This window comes from Cervus elaphus, chromosome 23 (genome assembly GCF_910594005.1).
Source record: "Cervus elaphus chromosome 23, mCerEla1.1, whole genome shotgun sequence".
Lineage (NCBI taxonomy): Eukaryota > Metazoa > Chordata > Mammalia > Artiodactyla > Cervidae > Cervus > Cervus elaphus.
In genome coordinates, this window is record NC_057837.1 from 17,931,012 (window position 1) to 17,951,101 (window position 20,090).

Below are 20,090 nucleotides of genomic sequence, written 5' to 3' on the forward strand. Positions count from 1 at the left end.
GCCTGTCGGTTTTCAAGTCGGGTGTTTTTCCCTTCTCATCAATTTCACTTCCGCCCCCACCACTAATATGCTAGAGATTGTTAGGGCGGTCGTTAGTGTAAAACACAAATTATCCTTAACTACTGGGAAAAATGGCTTGAATATTCTCTTCCCTAAAAGTTCTTGAACTGGTGGCTTCTTAAGTAAAAATAGAACGGTATAATCTCCGGTTGCTTTTTTTTCTTGAGGTTTGCCTCTTTCCACCCTAAGTGCATGTATAGAATGAATCTCCGAACTAGAACTGTAACGTCAATTATGTTACTGTAAATTTACTAGAAAACTCTTGTCACTTTTCTATGACAGGGGTTGGTTGTTTGCTTTTATTTTAATGATTGAAAGTGAATTATGTTGTGTGATAGTTTAATTTGTAGATCTTTAACTGCGTGAACTTAACAGTTTGCAGTAGAAGCAAATAAAAGTAGCAGAGTCCTTTGTATCTATGTAATGGCACCAAAAACTCGCTTGTTAGTGGAAAGGCATGACCCAAACGTGCTTTGAAAGGTTGGGGTTATTGCAATTGAGAACTAAAGTATTTATAGAAATGCATCCCATGTGATCATCATTCTTAAGAACCAATCGTCTCTGTGTTGGCAAATACTTTTCCTCTTTATTTTTAGAAGGAGATACTGTTTTCAGAATATTTTGAATATTTCTCAATTCCCATATTAGTAACATTGTATTTTCAGTAGCACTACTAGGAATTTATCTCATAAATTTTTTCAGGCTTTTTTTTTTTTTACAGGCTTTTATTTTAGAAATTCCACTGATAAACTTGTTGAGTGCCTGCCACAACCACTGTATTACTTGTTTTTGCAAGCTTTATATTTGGCTTTTAAGAAAATATTCTTAAATCTAGTAGGAATGTGAATATAGTTTTCAAATAGAAACACTGACAGTTTATCGATATTAAAAATAAACACGTTTTATTCAATTTCACATGAAGAACCTTAAAATTGAGGTCAATCTCAGTTTGCTGCAGATATTAAAGATTTTGAAAGCCAAAGGAAGAGCGCAGGAAGTTAAATTACCCACATTCTAGAGAAGTCATTTCTTTGTGGAAGTCAGCAGACAGGCGCTTCATAAAGGGGTGGTTTCTTTTTGTTTTGCATGTTGGGAAATCTGACAAATATATGGTGTGGTAACTGCTACGTGTTGGCCAACGCAAACGTGTTTTAACCTGTCTGTTGACTATTTCTTGTTCAGGTAGTTGTGTGCTGTTTTTTTGTTTTTTGTTTTTTCTTCCTTGACCCCTTTTGTTTTCCCTTCTTGCTACCATCATGTAATTTTGAAGCACTAAAATTTCGTTATAAATAAATAAGTCATTCTGTTTCTCTTGTAGTCTTTTAAGCATGTTAGTACCATGGTGCTCAGATGCCCTGTCACTGGCCCCAAGTTGTTTATTTTTGGTGATCCTCAACACCAGTGAGATACTCAGAAGTACCCGGGGGAAGAGGGGAAGGATGAAATTCACCCACAGCAGTGTTTATCTTTGTAGCTGTGGGCTCATGAAGCTGGTCACTAGCTGCTTTCCCAGGAGGCTCAGACAGGCTCCAAAGACGACGTGCACTTTGTGGGAGCTGATGTGGTGGTAGCTGGTTTTGTGATCTGCCATGGTGCTGTGGAGAGGGGACAAATAGTACTGGAAATATCTGTTTGGATGTCTTTTGAGATCTCTCTTTATCCTTTCTGTGACTGTTTGGGTAATGGCCAACACCCTGTGTAAACATAGCTTCACTTGGAGAAAGTATATGGTCACTTGTGTTTTGAGAATTTTTTTACACCCAAGGTGAGTTAAATTACTGCCTGAGTGATTTTTATCCTGAGAATTTAGTTTTGATTTTGTTTCTTTCCTACACTTTGGAAGTACAGTTCTGGTAAGGTGTTTAGCTGGCAAGTTCTTTTGGCTGTAGTGCAGTTGAGTCCTTGAGCACTTTGTTAGCTCTTTTGGTCCTGTTGACTTTATTAAATTTTATTATTAATAGCAAAACTCCTCAGAAGAGTCCTCTGTCTTTTAAAAAGGACAGGGCTTTTGAATTTCTTAAGGGAAATTAGTATTCAAAATAGAAAGTGTATTTTACTTAGACATAAGAAAAATCTTTGCCTTTTTCTAGCTTTAGTTTGAATTTTCTAGTGGTTATGTCAAAGACAGTCACTGTTCAACTCGAATTCATTTGTTCTGGCCAGTTCTCTGCACTCCACTTCAGGGTCCATACTGCGTTTGTCATAGGGACTCCGGGGGAGTAGGAAGGAGATATAAGTGAAAAGGAGCAGAAACTGCTTACGAGAGATTTCTCAGCATAGGTTGAGTTAGTAAGGACAGAAAAGTCTTTCTTACACTTAACTTTTTAATTTTTTCCTCTGGAATCCCCCCATAGGGGCTTCTTTTGGGTCAACAAGTATATCCTGACGTCTGGGAGGATGAGGGGATACCATCAGTGAGCTACTTAGTTTAGCTTGATTTCCTCTACCTGTGATGTTAGTTTGTATTCATTTGCTCATTAGACTCTTGGAAGGCAGGTAATTTTTTGAGTGGGAGCACTCTGGAGTAGGTAAAAACTGACTCTTTTGGTACTCTATAGTTTATTCCAGTTTATAAAGTGATGTCACTTAGGTATTACAGTAATTCTATGATCTTTTTCTTTCTCCTTTCCTTTTCTTTTTTAAACAAATGGGCAATCTGAGGTTCTGAGACATTGAATACCTAGCTTAAAGTTCCATATCCTGTATGGGATAGTGCCTGGAATCGAACCCAGATTTTCTGATTCTGTATCCTAAGTGGATAAAAAGAATGTGTGAAGAGGGTAATAGAAAAGGGAAGAGTCAAACACCTGTTTCTGCTTATTGAGTACCTACTCTGTCACAGTCTTTGCTGGTTGATTTGTATTATCTTTAATCCTTGCAAAAACTCTGTGATAGACAGTATTCTCTTACAGATGAAGAAATTAGGACTTGGAAAATGTAAATCAATTTTTATTTTATCATACAGTTAGGGATTGGCAGTCTAACTCTGACAGGCTCTAAAAGCCATACTCTTTCAATATCACACTGTCTAGAGATGCGAATGAGTCCAGAAATATGAAATAAACAGACTCTTGTGGGTTGTGTCTGGGATCCTCACAACTATTTTACTATTGTTTCCTCTGAGTTCCAAGTTGTTATATAAGAACAGGTATGTTTGTAATTTGGGAACTTGCCTGAATCACAAAATAAAGTAGCTTTGGCACTTGAAGTATTGAATTACAGGAATTGTAGGCTAGTTTTTCACTGAGCTCACTGGTCCCTTTTCCTTTCTTGTGTGTTTTTGCCTTTTTTTCCTCTTCTGAATCGGCTTTGCGATTGTGATAAGGAAATTTGTAGAAAAATTAGTAAGTAAGTGAGGTAAGTGAAGTTGCTTAGTCGTGTCCGACTCTTTGCGACCCCATGGACTGTAGCCTACCAGGCTCCTCCCTCCATGGGATTCTCCAGGCAAGAATACTGGAGTGGGTTGCCATTTCCTTCTCCAGGGGATTTCCTGACTCAGGGATCGAACCCGGGTCTCCTGCACTGCAGGCAGATGCTTTAACCTCTGAGCCTAACAAAACAAAAAACTTCTTGAAATATTTGGAATAGTTCTGATTTCCACACAAATTGTGTTCAGGTAAAGACAGTCAGAATGATTGCAGAGATGAGGACAGGTTAGAAATGGTAAAAATCTTAATTGCACTTGAAAGTTTGAGTAAAACAGTGGTTTGAAAAATTAGAGATGTGCTTTGGAAATCTATAATATGTGAATTAAACAAGGTTTAGTAATGCACAACATGGTGATTCTAGTTAATAATATTGTGTAATTGCTAGGAGTGCAAATCTTAAAGGTTCTCACTGTAAGAAAGAAAAAAAAATTGTAAAGTTGTGTGGTGATGGTTAACTGGACTTGCTGTGGTGATCATTTTGCAGTATATACAAATAATAGTGAATTTTTTTTTAATAGTGAGTTTTTATATTGTACACCTGAAACTAGTGTGTTTTTTTTTTTTTTGGAACTAGTGTTATAAGTCAGTTATATCTCAATAAACAAAATAAAATGGAATTTTAGGTAATTTTATGGAAGATCCTCAGTTATTTGCTAGATTGACCTATATTGTGTCATAACATTAATTGAACAGTAACGGCAACCCTCTGCAGTATTCTTGCTTTGAGAATCCCATGGATGGAGGAGTCCATGAGGTCTCAAAGAGTGAACATGACCGAGCAACTAACGCAGTGCTGCCATTAAACAGGCAGAATCTGACCTTGCATATTGGGTCTTAATGAAAGTCCATTCATAAGAGTGGAGTTTTATAGCAGTTCTTACTAATGTTCTCAAGAGTACTGAGTATTCTTTAGGGCTGTATATCATTTGAATGTTTGTATTAAAACAAACATCTTTTTTTCATTTTGTAACTACAGTACCACTAAGAACTTACATGTGATTCTGTGATCTAGTTCTGGTCTGTGATTAGATCTTCAGTTTTAGCTTCCTTTTGTCTTTTGGAGAGAAGTTTGTTTTTTTTTTTTTTTTTAGAAAATTGTTGAAATAATCCCTTCAAATAAGAACACTTTTCTAATTCCTCTTCTATGTGTCTGCTTTCTCCAGTTGGTTCTGATAGGTGAAGAATGCTAATACTCCTTAAAGTAGAAGGATGTTTGGGCCATTTGAATTCTGATCAGTGCTATTTATTTATTTATTGACATGTAGGATCTTAGTTCCCTGAAGAGAGATCTGCAGTGGAAGCATAGTCTTAAGCACTGGATGGCCGGGGCAGTCCCTCTATGGCTATTTAGGATAACCCTTTATCTTAGGTTAAATTATATTTTAGGAATTAGACATTTGTGAGTTAACAGACAAGAATGTGTTAGCCAGAGAGGAAGATGCTAATGTTGGGATAAGAGGTTGAGTCAAATATTAGGAGAGATGTATGTAGACTGCAATTCCATGAAAGTAGTGGTAGTAGAGAAAGTGAGGTGAAGTCATAGTTAAACGCGAAGTTTGGAGCATTTAAAGTTTGAATTTGGGGGGAGCTGTGTATTTTTTCTAATGCCTTTTAGTGTTGATTATAATTTTTACTGAAGTTATGACTTGGTTTTTGAAGAATAATAGTCAAGCCCTGGGACTAAAAACTTTTTAGACCTTAATATTTATTTAATAAGACATCATGCTAAAAATGAGAGATTTTTTTAAAAAGTACAAAATTAAGAGGATAAGGCACTTGGAAAATGGTGATTACTGGATTTTGTTTTTAAAGCAAATAGCTGACATATACCTTAATTCCATAGAAAGGAGACTTGAAGTTTTTTAATGTACCCAAATAGGTATGCTTAACTAATTTACCAATTTTCTTCATTTACAAAATGAAATTTTCTGAGATACAGTTGGTAGTGAACTAGTATTTGTGAAAAAAACCTGAAACCAAAACATCCTAAGGAATGTTATGTGTGTTTGGCGCATGGGCTTAGTTGTTCCATGGCATGTGGGATCTTCCTGAATCGGGGTTCAAACTCACATCTCCTGCATTGGCAGGTGGAGTCTTTACCACTGAGCCACCAGGGAAGCCCCGAAGTCTATTTTACTAATTTTTAGTGTAGTAATTAAAACTCATTATGGAAAATTTCAAATGTACTCAAAAATAAAGAGAATAATGTAATGATACCCCCACATGTTCATCATCTGGCTTTAACGACTGCCAACTCATGGCCATCTATCATCGTCTCCTGTCTCTTTATTGTTCTTGTGAAGTCCATCTTTGACATATCATCTCATCCATAAATATTTTAGTATGTATCTCTACAAGATAAAAGTCTTACTAAATCCACTGCACAACTGCTATATGTGGGGGAAAAGATAATGAATGTTACTATAATTTATTTATGACAGTAAGGAGTAGAGAGCTTTAAAATAGTTAATATATTTTAAATTTACAACCAGTTTTGTTAGTAACTCCTGCCATAGATTGATTCTATATTATTTGCTTCATAATGCAGTTTTAGAGATTGAGCTATAAGTCATATAAAACCAGCAATTTTAAGGTATACAGTTTAGTGGTATTTAGTACATTCAGTGTTATGCAACCACTGCCTCAGTGTATTCTAAAACATTTTCATTGCTCCTCAGAAAAGCCTGAGGCTGTTAAGCAGTTTGTCCCCATCTCAACCACCCTGCCCCCAGCACTTGGGATCCACCAATTTGCCTTGTCTCTATTAATTTACTTATTCTATATATTTCATATGAACAGAATTACACAGTATGTGGCCCTTTGTGTCTGTTTGACTTGTATTAGGCATAATGTTTTCAAGCTTGGTTCATTCACTTGGTAGCATGTGTTAGCACTGTATTCCTTTTCATGGCTGAATAATACTCTAGTGTATATATATTATACCACATTTTGTTTATTCATCTCTTGGCTCCTCCATTATGCTTCCCTGGCACCTCCTTACCCAGCTACCACTACTGACTGATCTGTACCACGTCCTGTTGATTCTTTCTCTTAAATATCTCTTTAAATTAGTCTATTCTGTCTCCATTGTACTACCCTACTGTAAAGCTTAGACACCTGCTCTAACTTCTGTCTTTACATTACCACATATCCCCTCTGATCACATCCCCATTATTCCACACTGTGGCTTGACTGGCACTTTGAAAATGGAAATCTGATCATGTCACTCTCCTGCTTAAAAGTTAGTCAGTGATTCTTCATAAATATGCAGTCTCACAGTGAGGCCTCTCAGGCCATATATGGTATGTATCCTGTCTTTCTAGTCTTGCTACATTCATCCCGTTGGTCTAGTCTTACCAGTCATAACGTCCTTTCAGTTTTTTGAAATTTCATTCTTCTCTACCTTTGCAAATGGTGTTCTCTAACTAGAAAACTTGTTCCTTTTGGTCTAAATATCACTTATGTGTCAGGTCTTGTAGTTCAGGTGAAAAATTACTGCATTCATTCATCATTCTTCATTTGATCAAAATCTTTTGAGTACCTTCCAGGTACCACAGATAAAATAGTGAGGCCAAGTTCCTCCCCTTAGGAAGTTTTCATTATAGAGGAGAGGGGACAGAGGATTCTCCCCCCTCCCCACAAAACAAAGACTTTCACATGAGGAGGAGTGCTGTTTGGAAAGTTAAATAGGGTGACAGGATGCAGAAAACTGGGATTGGGCAGGAGGAAGTGATACCCTCTGGAGATGACCTTTGAAATGAGACCTGGAGGATAGGGCGTCTTCCCTGTGAGGACCTAGGAAAAAGGCAAGTTCAGAGGCTCAGAGATGGGAAAAATCTTTCTAAGGGTTATGTCTACAGGGTAATGAGAAGGAGACTGGTGAGAGAGAGGTCAGAGAGATTGTCAGGTGTCAGACCACGTGTAGGCCTTGAAAAGTGGTTGGATTAAAAAAAAAAAAAAGAAAAGTGGTTGGATTTTATTGCAGGTGTGATGCGGTTATCATTGCAGTACTTAATTTACTTTTTGAAAGAATCATTCAGGCTACTGAGTGGAAAACATCCTGAAGGGAAAGCAAGAGCAAAATTTCCAGGAGGAAGGGTATTATTGTACTAGTCCGGGCAGAGAATGAAAATTGCTTGTATTTTGTTATGGGGTGAGGAATTCAGGGGAGAGGTTGGCTTTTTTTAAGGCAGAGCTGAACAGGGCTTACTGGTGGATTGACTATGGGGTATGAGGGAAAGAGGGATTGAAGGATGACTCCTAGTAGGAATTATTTCCTAACTGTCAGTGGATGGCTGCACATGGGCGGGGGGCTGTCAAGAGTGCTCTTTGTGGGTGTGTGTTCGGTCCACATTAGATTAGACAATGAAGTAGATAGGCTAGGTAGATAGTCCTTCTCGAGTTTAAGGAGGAATCAGAGGTAGAGATCCATATTTAGGAGTCATCACAGAATAGATTACCACTGCCTCATAGAAATACAATGTGAGCCACATATCTAATTTAAAATTTTTATAATAGCCATATTAAAGTATAAAGAAATAGGTTGAAATTAATTTTAATAACATTTTATTTACTCAGTGCATCCAAAATATAATTATTTCAATAAGTAATCAACACAGTTTGTTAATGAGATATTTATATTCTTTTTAAAGTACCAAGTCTTTGGAATTTTATGTGTTTTTTTTTTTTTTTTAATGTGTTTTTTATACTTGGAGCACGTCTTAGTTGCGAAACAGATAGTGAAAAACTGGGATGATTAGTGAATGGGAAGTCCTGTGAAATCTAAGGATTGTTGAAATTGAGGTGTTAGAGCAAGTGAACTGCAGAGATAGAAGAAGAAATTGGATGTTCAGAATACAGGATTTTTAAAAATCTAGATTTTTGAAAATGGTGTAAATAGTAGTGATGACCATGGGAGGTTTTGACAGTGATGAAGAAGAAAATGTTTTAGTTCAGGAAGTCTGGAGACTGCGAGGCCACGGTTTGGGGTGGGTTATCTGAGTGAGCGTTGACATCACTAAGAATGATGACAGGAATGGTGATGAATTAGTGAGTCCTTAGCGAAGGAGGGAGTGATGAGGATGTTGGTAGATGACAGTAACAAGGTTACTTTCTTAGAGACCTCTTCCCTGTGAGCTCAGTTTATACTCTGTTCAGTGCTCCCTTAGAATCCAGTGTGTTTCCTCTGTGCACTCATTACATTTGTTTGACACGATGCTGATCTCCATCTAAGAAAGCAGGTTTACCAGGTTTGCCTTGTTCATTCCCACATCTCCAGTGCCTGCCCATTGCCTGGTATATAAGCTCTGGAAAGTTTACATGGACTATTCAAGGAGTCTGGAAGGTTAGTTCTCATCCTCATTCTATCACGAATTAGTTGTATTTTAACCAACCTTTAACTCTTTTGTTGTTGTTATTTAGTCACTAAGTCCTGTTTGACTCTCTGCAATCCCATGGACTGTAACCCACCAGGCTCCTCTGTCCATGGGATTTCCCAGGCAAGAATACTGGAGTGGATTGCCATTTTCTTCTCCTCCTAACTCTTATCTTCTGTAAAAGGATGAGTTTAAACTAGATAATGTCCAAAGTTACAGTTCTGATGGTTTTTATTAGTTTGCTTCTGACTTTTTAGTCTTGTAAATCCGGTGCTTTTCATTAGTTTGTTTCTGAGTTATTTCTTCAATTTCCTCTAAAAAACCCTTCGATTTACTTCCACTTATTCCTTTTGTTTTGTATGTTGAAATGTTTACTTTGTCATAACTAAGATATCAAGACATTGAATAAATAGGTTCAGTCTTGGCTGAAGAGAGAAAATACAAGTGACATTGTGTTAAATTAGAACGTCTTTGTCTTTATCTCTTCACAGTATAGATCAACCGGACCAAAACGTAAAGGTCTCAGGAATCCTTTATACTCCTAAAAGAAGCCAAGGACCCCAGAGAACGTTTTTTAGAGGGGTTATATTTATCAGTATGTACTGTATCAAAAATTAAAATGGAGAAATTTAAAACATTTATTAATTCGTTTAAAATGACATGTGATAGGTTTTAACATAAATAATATAAATAGTAATTTTTTGAAAAATATCCATAGGTTTCCAAAACAAAAAAAAGTTTGAAAAGAGTGGCATAGTTTTATGACTCCAAATCTCTTTAGTGTGTGGCTGGAAGACAACTGAATTCTCATATCTACTTCCGCATTCAACCTATTGTGATACTTTATTTTGGTTGAAATATATGGGAAAAATCTGGCTTCATACAGTTATGTAGTTTGAAAGAGAGAAGTATTTCAATAGTCCATGTATAGAACTATGGATAATTTTGTTTGATACTGTATCGAAACTCAGATAGTAGTTCTTAACGATTTGTTGCAGTGTGGACTCTGAAACAGTGTCAACATTTTATACTCCAGTACGTTAAAAATCATTGCATGGGTCATTTTGATGGAAAATATTTTTTCACTTAGTTATGTGGATCCTTCTGAGTGTTGACCCATCCCATTACAGGATACTAAAAAAAAAAATCACATTCATTAATATCACTGCAGATCTTCATGAGTCTTAAGTATTGAAAAGCTTCCAAGCTCACATTGGTGGATTAAAGGTTTCCAAAATTCTAATGTTTACTTGAAAGTTCGAATTTTACTGTTGGCAACAAACATTGCCAAACAAAACAAACAAAAATTTTCCTTGAAATGATAGGCTTACTTCATTCACTTTAAGGAAGGTGTCTGCCAAATGTCCAATATGATTAACCATAGTTTGTCAGTTGTTTTTTGAGATAACACGTAGTTTTAAAGTTGTTTTTTGAAGTTCCATGGAAAAATGACTTATTTAGCTTGCACAAGTGCTTTTTCCTATTATACTTAGAATGCAGCAGAATTATTTGAAAGTATTTTTCCTTTTGTCACACAGAATATTAAAAGACATCATGTCAGAAGAAAAAAAAAAGACATCATGTCAGAAGAAAAGGCAAATAGCATTAGTATTATCATGAAAACAATAGTTTTGACCTTGTGAATCTCCTGAAATGGTGTGAGGGGTCCTCAGTAGCCTGCAGACCACACTTGGAGAAACTTCAATATGAATGTTTGGTTTAGTAGGCTTAACATCTTCCATTTAAGGTTATGCTGGGAGTCTGAATTTTAAATATCATTGTATAGCACTGTCTGTAGTGGGCATCTCTGACTAAAAGCTTGTGCAATACCTCATAAAAAATTTAAAGTTCCTTCTCTAGGAATTCTATTAATACAGCATATACTCTGTTAATCATTTTTGATAGTTTCTTATATTCTGGGTGTTATTCTTTCCTCTGTATATTTTACCTTTCAGCACTAATTTTCAAATAGTTTTAGTTTCATATATCTGTTTTCTCCAAATCTTACCCATGCCAAAAGTTTGGTAATTTGTTCGAATAAATTTATTCGATTAATAGGAAGTTGTTTACATTATATGATTTTTATGAAGTAATATGAAACACTGATCTTAAATTGTTTATAGTAACCATTTAATTTTTTTCTAATTTGAGTATGTTCCAAATTCGATTTGAAGAAATCTGTTGTTGATATTACCTATGGTACATATATCCCTTTTCTGTACTAATTTATTTATGTTTTAAAAAAAAGGAACCCAACTAGAGCAGGAGAAAAAGCTAAAAAAAAAACCCAAAAACTGGCTTTTTGTTTCAGCTCTTTCTCTGGCATTTTTCCTCTTAGGTTTTTTTTTATACTTTTAATAAAAAAATTCTTTCGGGGGTTAATCCATTTCTTTTTCATAAAGGTTGAGAAATCTTTTTGTTTTCAGCTCCACGTTTCATTAAAATTAATTATCAATCATATTCAGAGTTTGCTTAGGGAGACAGACTGGTGATACTCCCATTCTTTCAGAATAATCAGAGAATGCCATAAAAATCCTAAAGAAAATAGGCAGATTTTTACAAGTTTCTAAGTTTGGAACCATAGGAATGCCCAGTAAAATGAAACATGCATAATTATAATATGTAATGTACTTCATTGTATTACAGAATATATTAGTTTGTCCCCTATTCACTTACTCAGCAATTTTTGACTGCCTGTTATGCCCTGAGTGTATTGTGCAAATCAGCTATAATTTCTGCCTCCCTCACTAATCAAATCACATACTGTAATAAATTTTATCTGGGGAAACTCATGTTGACATGAGAGTGTCCTGTCAAGTGGTTCCACCTAGCCTGGAATACCACCGAGGTAATGCTGGGGTTGAGATCTGAAGGGTGACTATATTGATAGTTAACCAAGAAATTGTGAGGGAAGGAACAGCGCTGTCCCTACCAGAGGGAACCAGGAGCATTGTATGTGCAGGCCCAAAGGTGAGGGAAAGCAGAATGATTTTGAATGAGTTATTAACATAAACCCTTGTGCTCTAGAGTATAGTGAGCAAAGAGGGGATAGTGATCTGAGAGGAGTTAGGTGAGGACCAGATCCTTAAGGTTTTATAGGCTGTGTTAAGGGTGTTGGTCTTTTTTTCTGAAGCTGATAAGACATTGAGAATTTTAAGCAATGGGATGACATTATCATTTTTACTTTTTAAAGATGGCTCGTGTTTAGAGTGGAGAACATTGGAAGGAGGCTGGAGTACGTATGGATTGGAAGGAGGAGCTCAAGAGGAGATGGGGGGGGCTGGTCTTGCGCGATGGTAGTGAGGGGTGGTGAATTATCTGAACTTTCTAGTGCCTAGAATCATTGTGATAGGCTGTGACTATTTATTTTTCTTTGCTAGAAGGAAGAGTGTTTGAGGCTGTAGAGCTGTATTAAAAGTAACTCAACAAATAGTTATTTCATGCTCAACAAATAGTTAATTGCATACTCTGTAAAAGACTCTTTGCTAGGTGTTGTGATGTCAATATTATATGTAGTATAGTTATATGAAAAATCATTGAAGGTTATAAAGCCTTAAATTTAGGGAAGAGGAAACATTCTGTATAGAAGAAAATTGTTGCTTTCGAAAGATTTTTGATTTTAGTTTTGGCAGTCAGTAGCATCTTGCGTATGGAAAGAACAAACGTCAGGCAGCTTTTTTTTTTTTTTTTTAAGGAGCATCTAGGTAATGAAAAGATTCCTGTAAGAGTCTGATAATTCAGTTGCAGTCAAAGCAGAACCTAAAGTTCCCCTTCCTCCTCCTTCCCATATGCCTGCTCACCCCTCCTCCCAACCGCTGTCAGTTTTTGTGTCCTTCCACTTTTTCTCAGAGGAGGAGGATGCAGGGTGACCAGGTAGAGGACAGTTGCATCTGTCCACACATAAAGGGTATTTCTTGAATTGAGATAGCTGTAGTTACGAGAGAAAAGGAGGGAACAGGTGCCAGAGGAATCAGGAAGCTTGGTAAAGGGGATACGGTGGATAGGAAAGGGAGAACTCAGAGATGACTTATTTTACCTGGAACTGTTCTCCAGCATAAAGCTGGCACGCCCACAGAAACTAATTTGCAGTCACAGAAGTGAATCTATAGACCTTCTCTTTTTCAGTCGTTAGTACACAGTTGGTTCCAACACACTCCAGCTTTTCCTCCTCCACAATTGAATTGATTGGCAGAGCAGTGGGTTGGAGAATAGGAATAAGGCTTGATGTTAGCTGGCAGTGTGGGCAACAGTGGGGAGCAGGAGAGAGGAAAGGGAGGGACCCTGAGTTCTCTCTGGCTGTGTACTATTGTGTCAGGAGGCGAGGGGCAAGTTTCTCCCTCTAATGTTAACTTTGATGTTCTGTCATAATCTCCTGTTACAGATCGCTGCATTTTTAGACACTTAGAATCTTTTTATGTGTGTGTGTATAAATATCTTCAAAATATGTGTGACTTACACGTGGATTAAGAACTGTCCTTTTTAGAAAGGATCCTTTAGAGAGTATTTTAAGGAACAGTGTATTGTTTGGGGGTTTCAGGGAAGTTTGAAATGCCTCATAGCGTGAGTTTGTCTGAGTCATGAGTAACACGGAAGGGGAGGTTAAGAAGCAAGGGATCTAGGTAGTAAGTACAACATGTACACCAGGGCACATTTGAAAGAGCTGAAAGTTGTTTGATTTTGATAGTGTCAGTTGCCAGGGAGGGCAGTGGGGGAGATAGAAGGCTCGGTCAAAAATATCCCTGAACTACTGTCCTTAAACTGTAGAAAACCAGTGTAGTATTTCCCACCTTGGAAAACAGAGAAACCACATTTTAAATGTACCGCAACATTGTTAAGGTGAAATTATGCTTTTTCTGTGTCCTGATATATACTCTGTTCTTTTGTGTGAACACATTTGGTGTAATCAACAGATGCCATTCAAAAGTGGTTGTAAATGCAGGAGAAATGAATTATAGGTCTGAATAAATCACTTTTGTATCAACCATGTGTCATAACTTGGGGACTGCTTGCATTAGTGGGTTTATTATTTGTATTTAATAATGTGGACTATAGAGTCACCTTATCTCCAGTTTAGTGGTGCATTTCTTACACTCATCCTTATTCCCCCTCCTCCTCCTGCCTCACTCTCCACCCCACCACACCCAACCCCAAACCTCCTCAAAAAGAGAAGAAAGGCAGGCAGGGAGCATGGTACTGTCTGTATGAAATCCTGCCACTCTTAGGATTTTTGTTTGTTTTTTGGGGCTAAGAGGTATATAAGGTATATAAGGTGAGAGGGATAAATGATATGTTTACATCACAGAGAAAAATTATAATAAAGCTTTCCTTTTACAGTCAGGCTGAAGTCTTAGGAAAAAAATTGAGTTTCACTAAAATGTTTTGACCTCATGGTTACGGTAGATCATGTAGTGACCTTGTTTCTTTATCTTTGCAGACTCTTTGTGGAGGTCAGAGCCAGACTTACGGCTCCAGTTTATCATGCAGTTCTCTGTGGTCTCTGTGTTAGGCTCCTGCCTTTATCTTCTGTATTACTGGGCATCCTGATTTTTATCTTGTATATTTTCCTGTTTTATTGTACAGATTTTTTCTGTTGGTATAGTAATAGCTAATGGTCCTACCCCTAGGCCAAGTAAATTATAATCTTTTTAGAGGGGAGGTAAGGATTAGGTTGGGTCTGGGGCTCTGGAATTTTTTAAAAAGCTCACTAGGGATGTCAATATCCACTTCAGGTTGGAAATCACTGTTTCAGAGCAAGAGTGGTCAGTGTTTTCCCAAAGGGCCAGGTAATATCATATTTTAGGCATTGCAGGCCAAGGGACCTGTCACAACTACTGAACTCTGTCACTGTAGTAAGCAAACCGGAGAGGCATGTAAATTAATAGGTGTGAAGGTGTTCTCGTAACACTTTGTCTGCAGAAGGTAAGTGTTTGGCCTGAGGGTCATAGTTTGTTGGGCTCTGTTCCACAGCCTGCACCAGTTACACTGCTGATGCATCCGAACTGTGCTTGAGCTAACATACTGAGTGAACGGATTTATTGTCTTCTCTTTCACTCTTTTTCCCCCAGTAGACTTTCTAAGAGCAAGTTTAGCTTCACAGCAAAATTGAATGGAGGGCACAGAGATTTCCATATACTGTCTGCCCCTGCATATGGACAGCCTCCCCCATTATCAACATCAATATCAAATGTATCAGGATGGTATATTTATTACAATTGATGAACCTACATGGACACATCATTATCACCCAGAGTCTAGAGTTTGTTTACATAGTTTAGGATTCACTCTTGGTGTTGTATATTCTTTGTTTTTTATTTTATTTTTTTCATCCTCTGCGTTTTGACAAACGTAGAATGACGTGTGTCCACCACTATGCTATAGTACGGGGTAGTTTCACTGCCTTGAAATCCTTTGTTCTTCACTTATTCATCTCTCCCTCTTTCCTGACTCTTGGCAATAAGTGATCTTTTTACTGTCTCTTAAGGTTTGCTTTTTAAAGACTGTTATATAGGTGGAATCATACAGTTTGTAGCCTTTTCAGATTGGCTTCTTTCACTTAGTAATATTCATCTAAGGTTTCTCTGAGTCCTTTCATGGTTTGATAGCTCATTTATTTTTGGCTTTGAATAGTATTCCATTGTGTGGGTATACCACAGTTTATCTGTTCACCCAGTGAAGGACACCTTGGCTGCTTCTGCAGCGGCTGCTGCTAAGTCGTTTCAGTCATGTCTGACTCTGTGCGACCCCGTAGACAGCAGCCCATCAGGTTTCCCTGTCCCTGGGATTCTCCAGGCAAGAACACTGGAGTGTGTTGCCATTTCCTTCTCCAATGCGTGAAAGTGAAAAGTGAAAGTGAAGTTGCTCAGTCGTGTCCGACTCTTAGTGACCCCATGGACTGCAGCCTACCAGGCTCCTCCATCCATGGGATTTTCCAGGCAAGAGTAGTGGAGTGGGGTGCCATTGCCTTCTCTGTAGTTGCTTCTAGGTTTTGGCAATTATAAATAAAAGCTGCTATAAACATTCGTGTACTGGTTTGTGTACGTACCTTTGTTTTCACCTCTAAAGTGACTGTACAGTTTTGCATTCACATCATCAGTGAATGAAAGTTTAGTTGCCCCGTATCCTCACCAGCATTTGGTGCTGTCAGTATTCTGGATTTTGGCCATTCTGATAGATGTGTAGTGATAACTCATTTTGATTTGGGTTCCCCTAAAGATGTGGAGCATCTTTCCCTGTGTGTATTTGCTATCTGTGGCTCTTCTTTGATGATGTGTCTGTTAGGTCTTTGTTCCATTAACTTGGGTGTCCAAACCTCTCTCCAGATTTGGGAAGTCCTATGCTATTATTTCTTTAAAAATACTTTATGCCCTCTTCTCCATCTCTTCTTCCTGTGGGACTCCACTAATACACAAATTGTTTCTTTTAATCATATCCCCCAAATCATGTAGTCATTTTTCACTCTTTTTCATTCTTTTTTTTTTCTCCTGTGTTTGAAGTTTCTGTCTCCTGTTTCACAGATTCTTTCTTCTATTTGATCCATGCTGCTGTTGATGGTCTCTTGCATTTTTTATTTCATTGATTGCATTTTTTAGCTCCAGAACCTGTTTCTTTATTAGGATTTTTATCTCTTTGTTAAACACATTTTGTTCATGTGTTTACTGATTTCATTAAATGATCTTTCTGATTTCTTGTAGCTCATAGCGTTTCCTTGAAACACTATTTTGAATTCTTTATTGGGTAAATCACAGAACTCCTTGTCCTTGGGATTGGTTACTGGAATATTGTGAGCCTTTGATGGTGTCCTTTTTTCTTGAATTTTCATATTCTTTTTTTTTTTTTTTATTAGTTGGAGGCTAATTACTTTACAATATTGTAGTGGTTTTTGCGATACATTGACATGAATCAGCCATGGATTTACATGTGTTCCCCATCCTGATCCCCCCTCCCACATCCCTCCCCATCCCATCCCTCTGGGTCTTCCCAGTGCACCAGCCCTGAGCACTTGTCTCATGCATCCAACCTGGGCTGGCGATCTGTTTCACCCTTGATAATATACATGATTCGATGGTGTTCTAGAAGAATACAGGACCTGACAGCCTTCAGGGCATTTTGATTCAAGTTCACAATGGACCCCAACACAGCAAGATTTCCCATAGCAACAACAGAAGTCCAGCCCGTCTCCCTCTGGCAGTGTCTCTTCATATTCTTTGAATTCTTGTGTTGCTGTCTTCACATTGAAGTAGAGCTGTCACCTCTTTCCGTCTTTACTAATTGACTGCAGGAGAGAAATATCTTGTCACATCTGCTAGGAATTTCAAGGCTTTGATAGATCTTCTAAGGATATGCCTGCTCTACATTTCTTGCTCCTCCTTGTGACAGAATTTTTAAGCTTGCTTGCATTCTTTTGATCCTGCAAAGTAACAGGCATCCTTTTTTGCTTTTCTGAGGGTGGTGCTTATGGCTCAAGTTTATGGTCTTTCCCAGGCCGCAGGTCCAGTCTGCCTCTCTATGTGTGCACACTGATCTTTTGCAAAAGCCCACTCTGCCACTGTCAGGAGCACTCACTGAGCCAGTTATGAGGTGGGGATATGGAAGGTTGGGCACGCGGGGCACTGTGGGCAAAGCATCTTCAGAAGCTTGTGGTTGGGTTTCCTAGTGGAATCTTTGACATGCTCAGCAGGATCCACATCCCATTTGTTGTGTACCAGCCACTCACCACCTCCTAGAGGTGCTGTTCACGCTTCAGTATTCTGGATGGGGCGAGAAGGAAATGGGCTTTGGCAGTGTGTCCCACAGCTGGGAAGCCAGGGGCTCCCTCATCTGCTCTCACTTGACCCGGCGGAGAAGTCATTGGTTGAGAAGGGCTCTCTTGGCACTGAGCTGTGCTGCCTTGGAGGGATGTGTGAAGTGGGTGAAATCAGACTGTTCTTCTTACCCTTTCCAGTGCATCTTATCTCACATTTCATTCGCTCCAGTGGTGGGCTGGAACTTCTCCGCAGGACTCCTGGACTTTCACAGAGATTCTCTCCTCTCTGGGTGATTGTCTAAATTAGTGTTCTCTAGGGGCTCCTGAACTGCAGCTGCAAGGAACTGGAGCTGGTTCACAGGTCAGTGCATGGTTCACCCCTGAGACTGGTGTCTGTATGTGTATTACCTGGTTACAGGTGGGTAGGAGTCCTCCTATGCCGCTGGCATCTGGTGCTGGTGTCAGAACCAAAGCTAAGTGGGGCTATAGCAATGGCTTCTGGGATAGAGCTAGTTTTAAATCCAGCTGAGACCATGGGTACAAGTCTGTTTTAAAACAGCTCTCCTTGATCTTGTACTACACCTGAGTTTTACAGTTTGTTCTCTGGATCCCACAGCTCCCTTTTGTCCAAGGATGGATGCAAAATTTTTGAAGGTAGATGTGATGAAGGACATCATATTCAGTTGTCTGACATCATCTTTCCCTATATACTTCATAATCACTTTGTCGGTATTCACAAAGTAACTTCCTCAGATTTTGATTGGAGTTCCGTTGAATCTCTAGATCAAGGTGGGGAGAAGTGATGTCTTGATAGTATCAGGTCTTCTTAGGCATGACCATGGATTCTGTGTTTAGTTTTTTTATTTCTTTCATCAGAGTTTTGTCGTTTTCCTCATATAGATCTTGTACATATCTTGTTAGATGGCTTTCTTTTTAATATTATTGTGTTTCCTTAATTGGTTTTTAGATTCCTAAATGGTTAACTTATTTGGTTTGTATTCAGTATGTGGTATTTTGTTAATAAAGTGTCTTTCTTTTATCTCTTTTTGTTTTATAACTGATGGATGGGAACAGAATATCCCTCTGTCCATGTCTCAGGTTTTTTTTTTAATTTCTTTGTTTTTTTTTCTTTTATTTATTTATTTATTTTTAGTTTTTTGGGGGGGGTTTAATACTTGTAAAAATGACTCTATGTCTCACATTTTTTGGGAATAGCTATAATTTAGAAAATTTAGCTGCTTTCAATAAGACTTGTTAACTGATTCTTAATACCACTGTAATTCTTACACTTTTATATAATAGATGAAGAAATTAGGGGAAAATATAGTTTGTCACATTATGTCATGCTAGTTGTGATTTTTTGGTTTGGCAACTGTGGTCAGTGAATCAGTCTAGGATGGAGACCGCCAGTGCTGATTCTATGAGGCTGTTTTGTGAGCTGGTGTGAGGAAATAGGCAGTCAGTGGTAGCACAAGTTACTTTTGTTGATATTTACAGAACCTTGATTTTTGTTTGTTTGTTTGTTTTAAAGCAGGAGTGCTTTGTTTTCTCCACTCAGTTAGTTAATTAAGGGTGGTACTGATCGTGACAGTGTTAACTACCACCTTACCTTGTGGTTTGTGAAACGATGCATTGTACTCCTTAAGTAATTACCTCGAAAAGTCACATTTATTTGCGTATGAATTAAAGATACGAATTTGTTCCTATATGAAGAATAACTTAGAAAAGTGTTAAAAATTTTTTTTTTCTTCTCCATTTATAGATCCCTTATGTAGAGCTTTAATTGTTCATTGGTCAAAAATGAACTATCTGGAGGAACTATTTCTCCTCAACTATCTGCAGAAAACTTTATCACTCTATTCCTTTTTTCCTTCCAGTTAATTAAAATTCATGTGGTGTTCAAATCTTGGAGGAAACACTTCAGTGGATTCACTGACATTTTAAAACTGTACTTCGTTCACTCTTAGAATCATAGGCTGGGAGGCAGTGGTCTCCCCCATGCCATTTCTTTTTTTTTTTTTAATTAATTTATTTTTTATTGAAGGATAATTGCTTTACATATGCCATTTCTTTTTAAAAAGCAGGCACACAGTCATTTTATAACTTGCTTTTTTTTTTTTTTTTTTTTTAATAATTTTATTTATTTATTTTTGGTTATCCTGGGTCTTCGTTGCTACATGCAGCCTTTCTCAAGCTGTGGAGCGCAAGGCTGCTCATTGTGTGGTGACTTCTTTGGTAGAGCGTGGGCATCAGTAGTTGTGGCACATGGGCTGGGCGACCTCACGGCATGTGGGATCTTCCCAGACCAGGGATTGAACCCGTGGCTCCTGCATCGGTAGGTGGACTCTTTACCACTGAGCCACCAGGGAAGCCCCTATAACTTGCTTTTATTACTGAGTATTTTATGGACCTTCTCCTGTGATGCACACTCCACAAGGTGTATACTTAAGCTCCTGTTTCTTTGCTTCTTCCCTCTCAGTCCAC

The 20,090-nt window shown here is 38.0% G+C and overlaps 1 protein-coding gene across 8 annotated transcripts in view; it reads left to right on the forward strand.

Annotated features, from left to right (window-relative positions):
* ABI1 (abl interactor 1) overlaps positions 1 to 20,090 on the forward strand; it is an 81,557-nt gene that overhangs the window by 968 nt on the left and 60,499 nt on the right. The gene's annotated exons all lie outside the window — the stretch shown is intronic.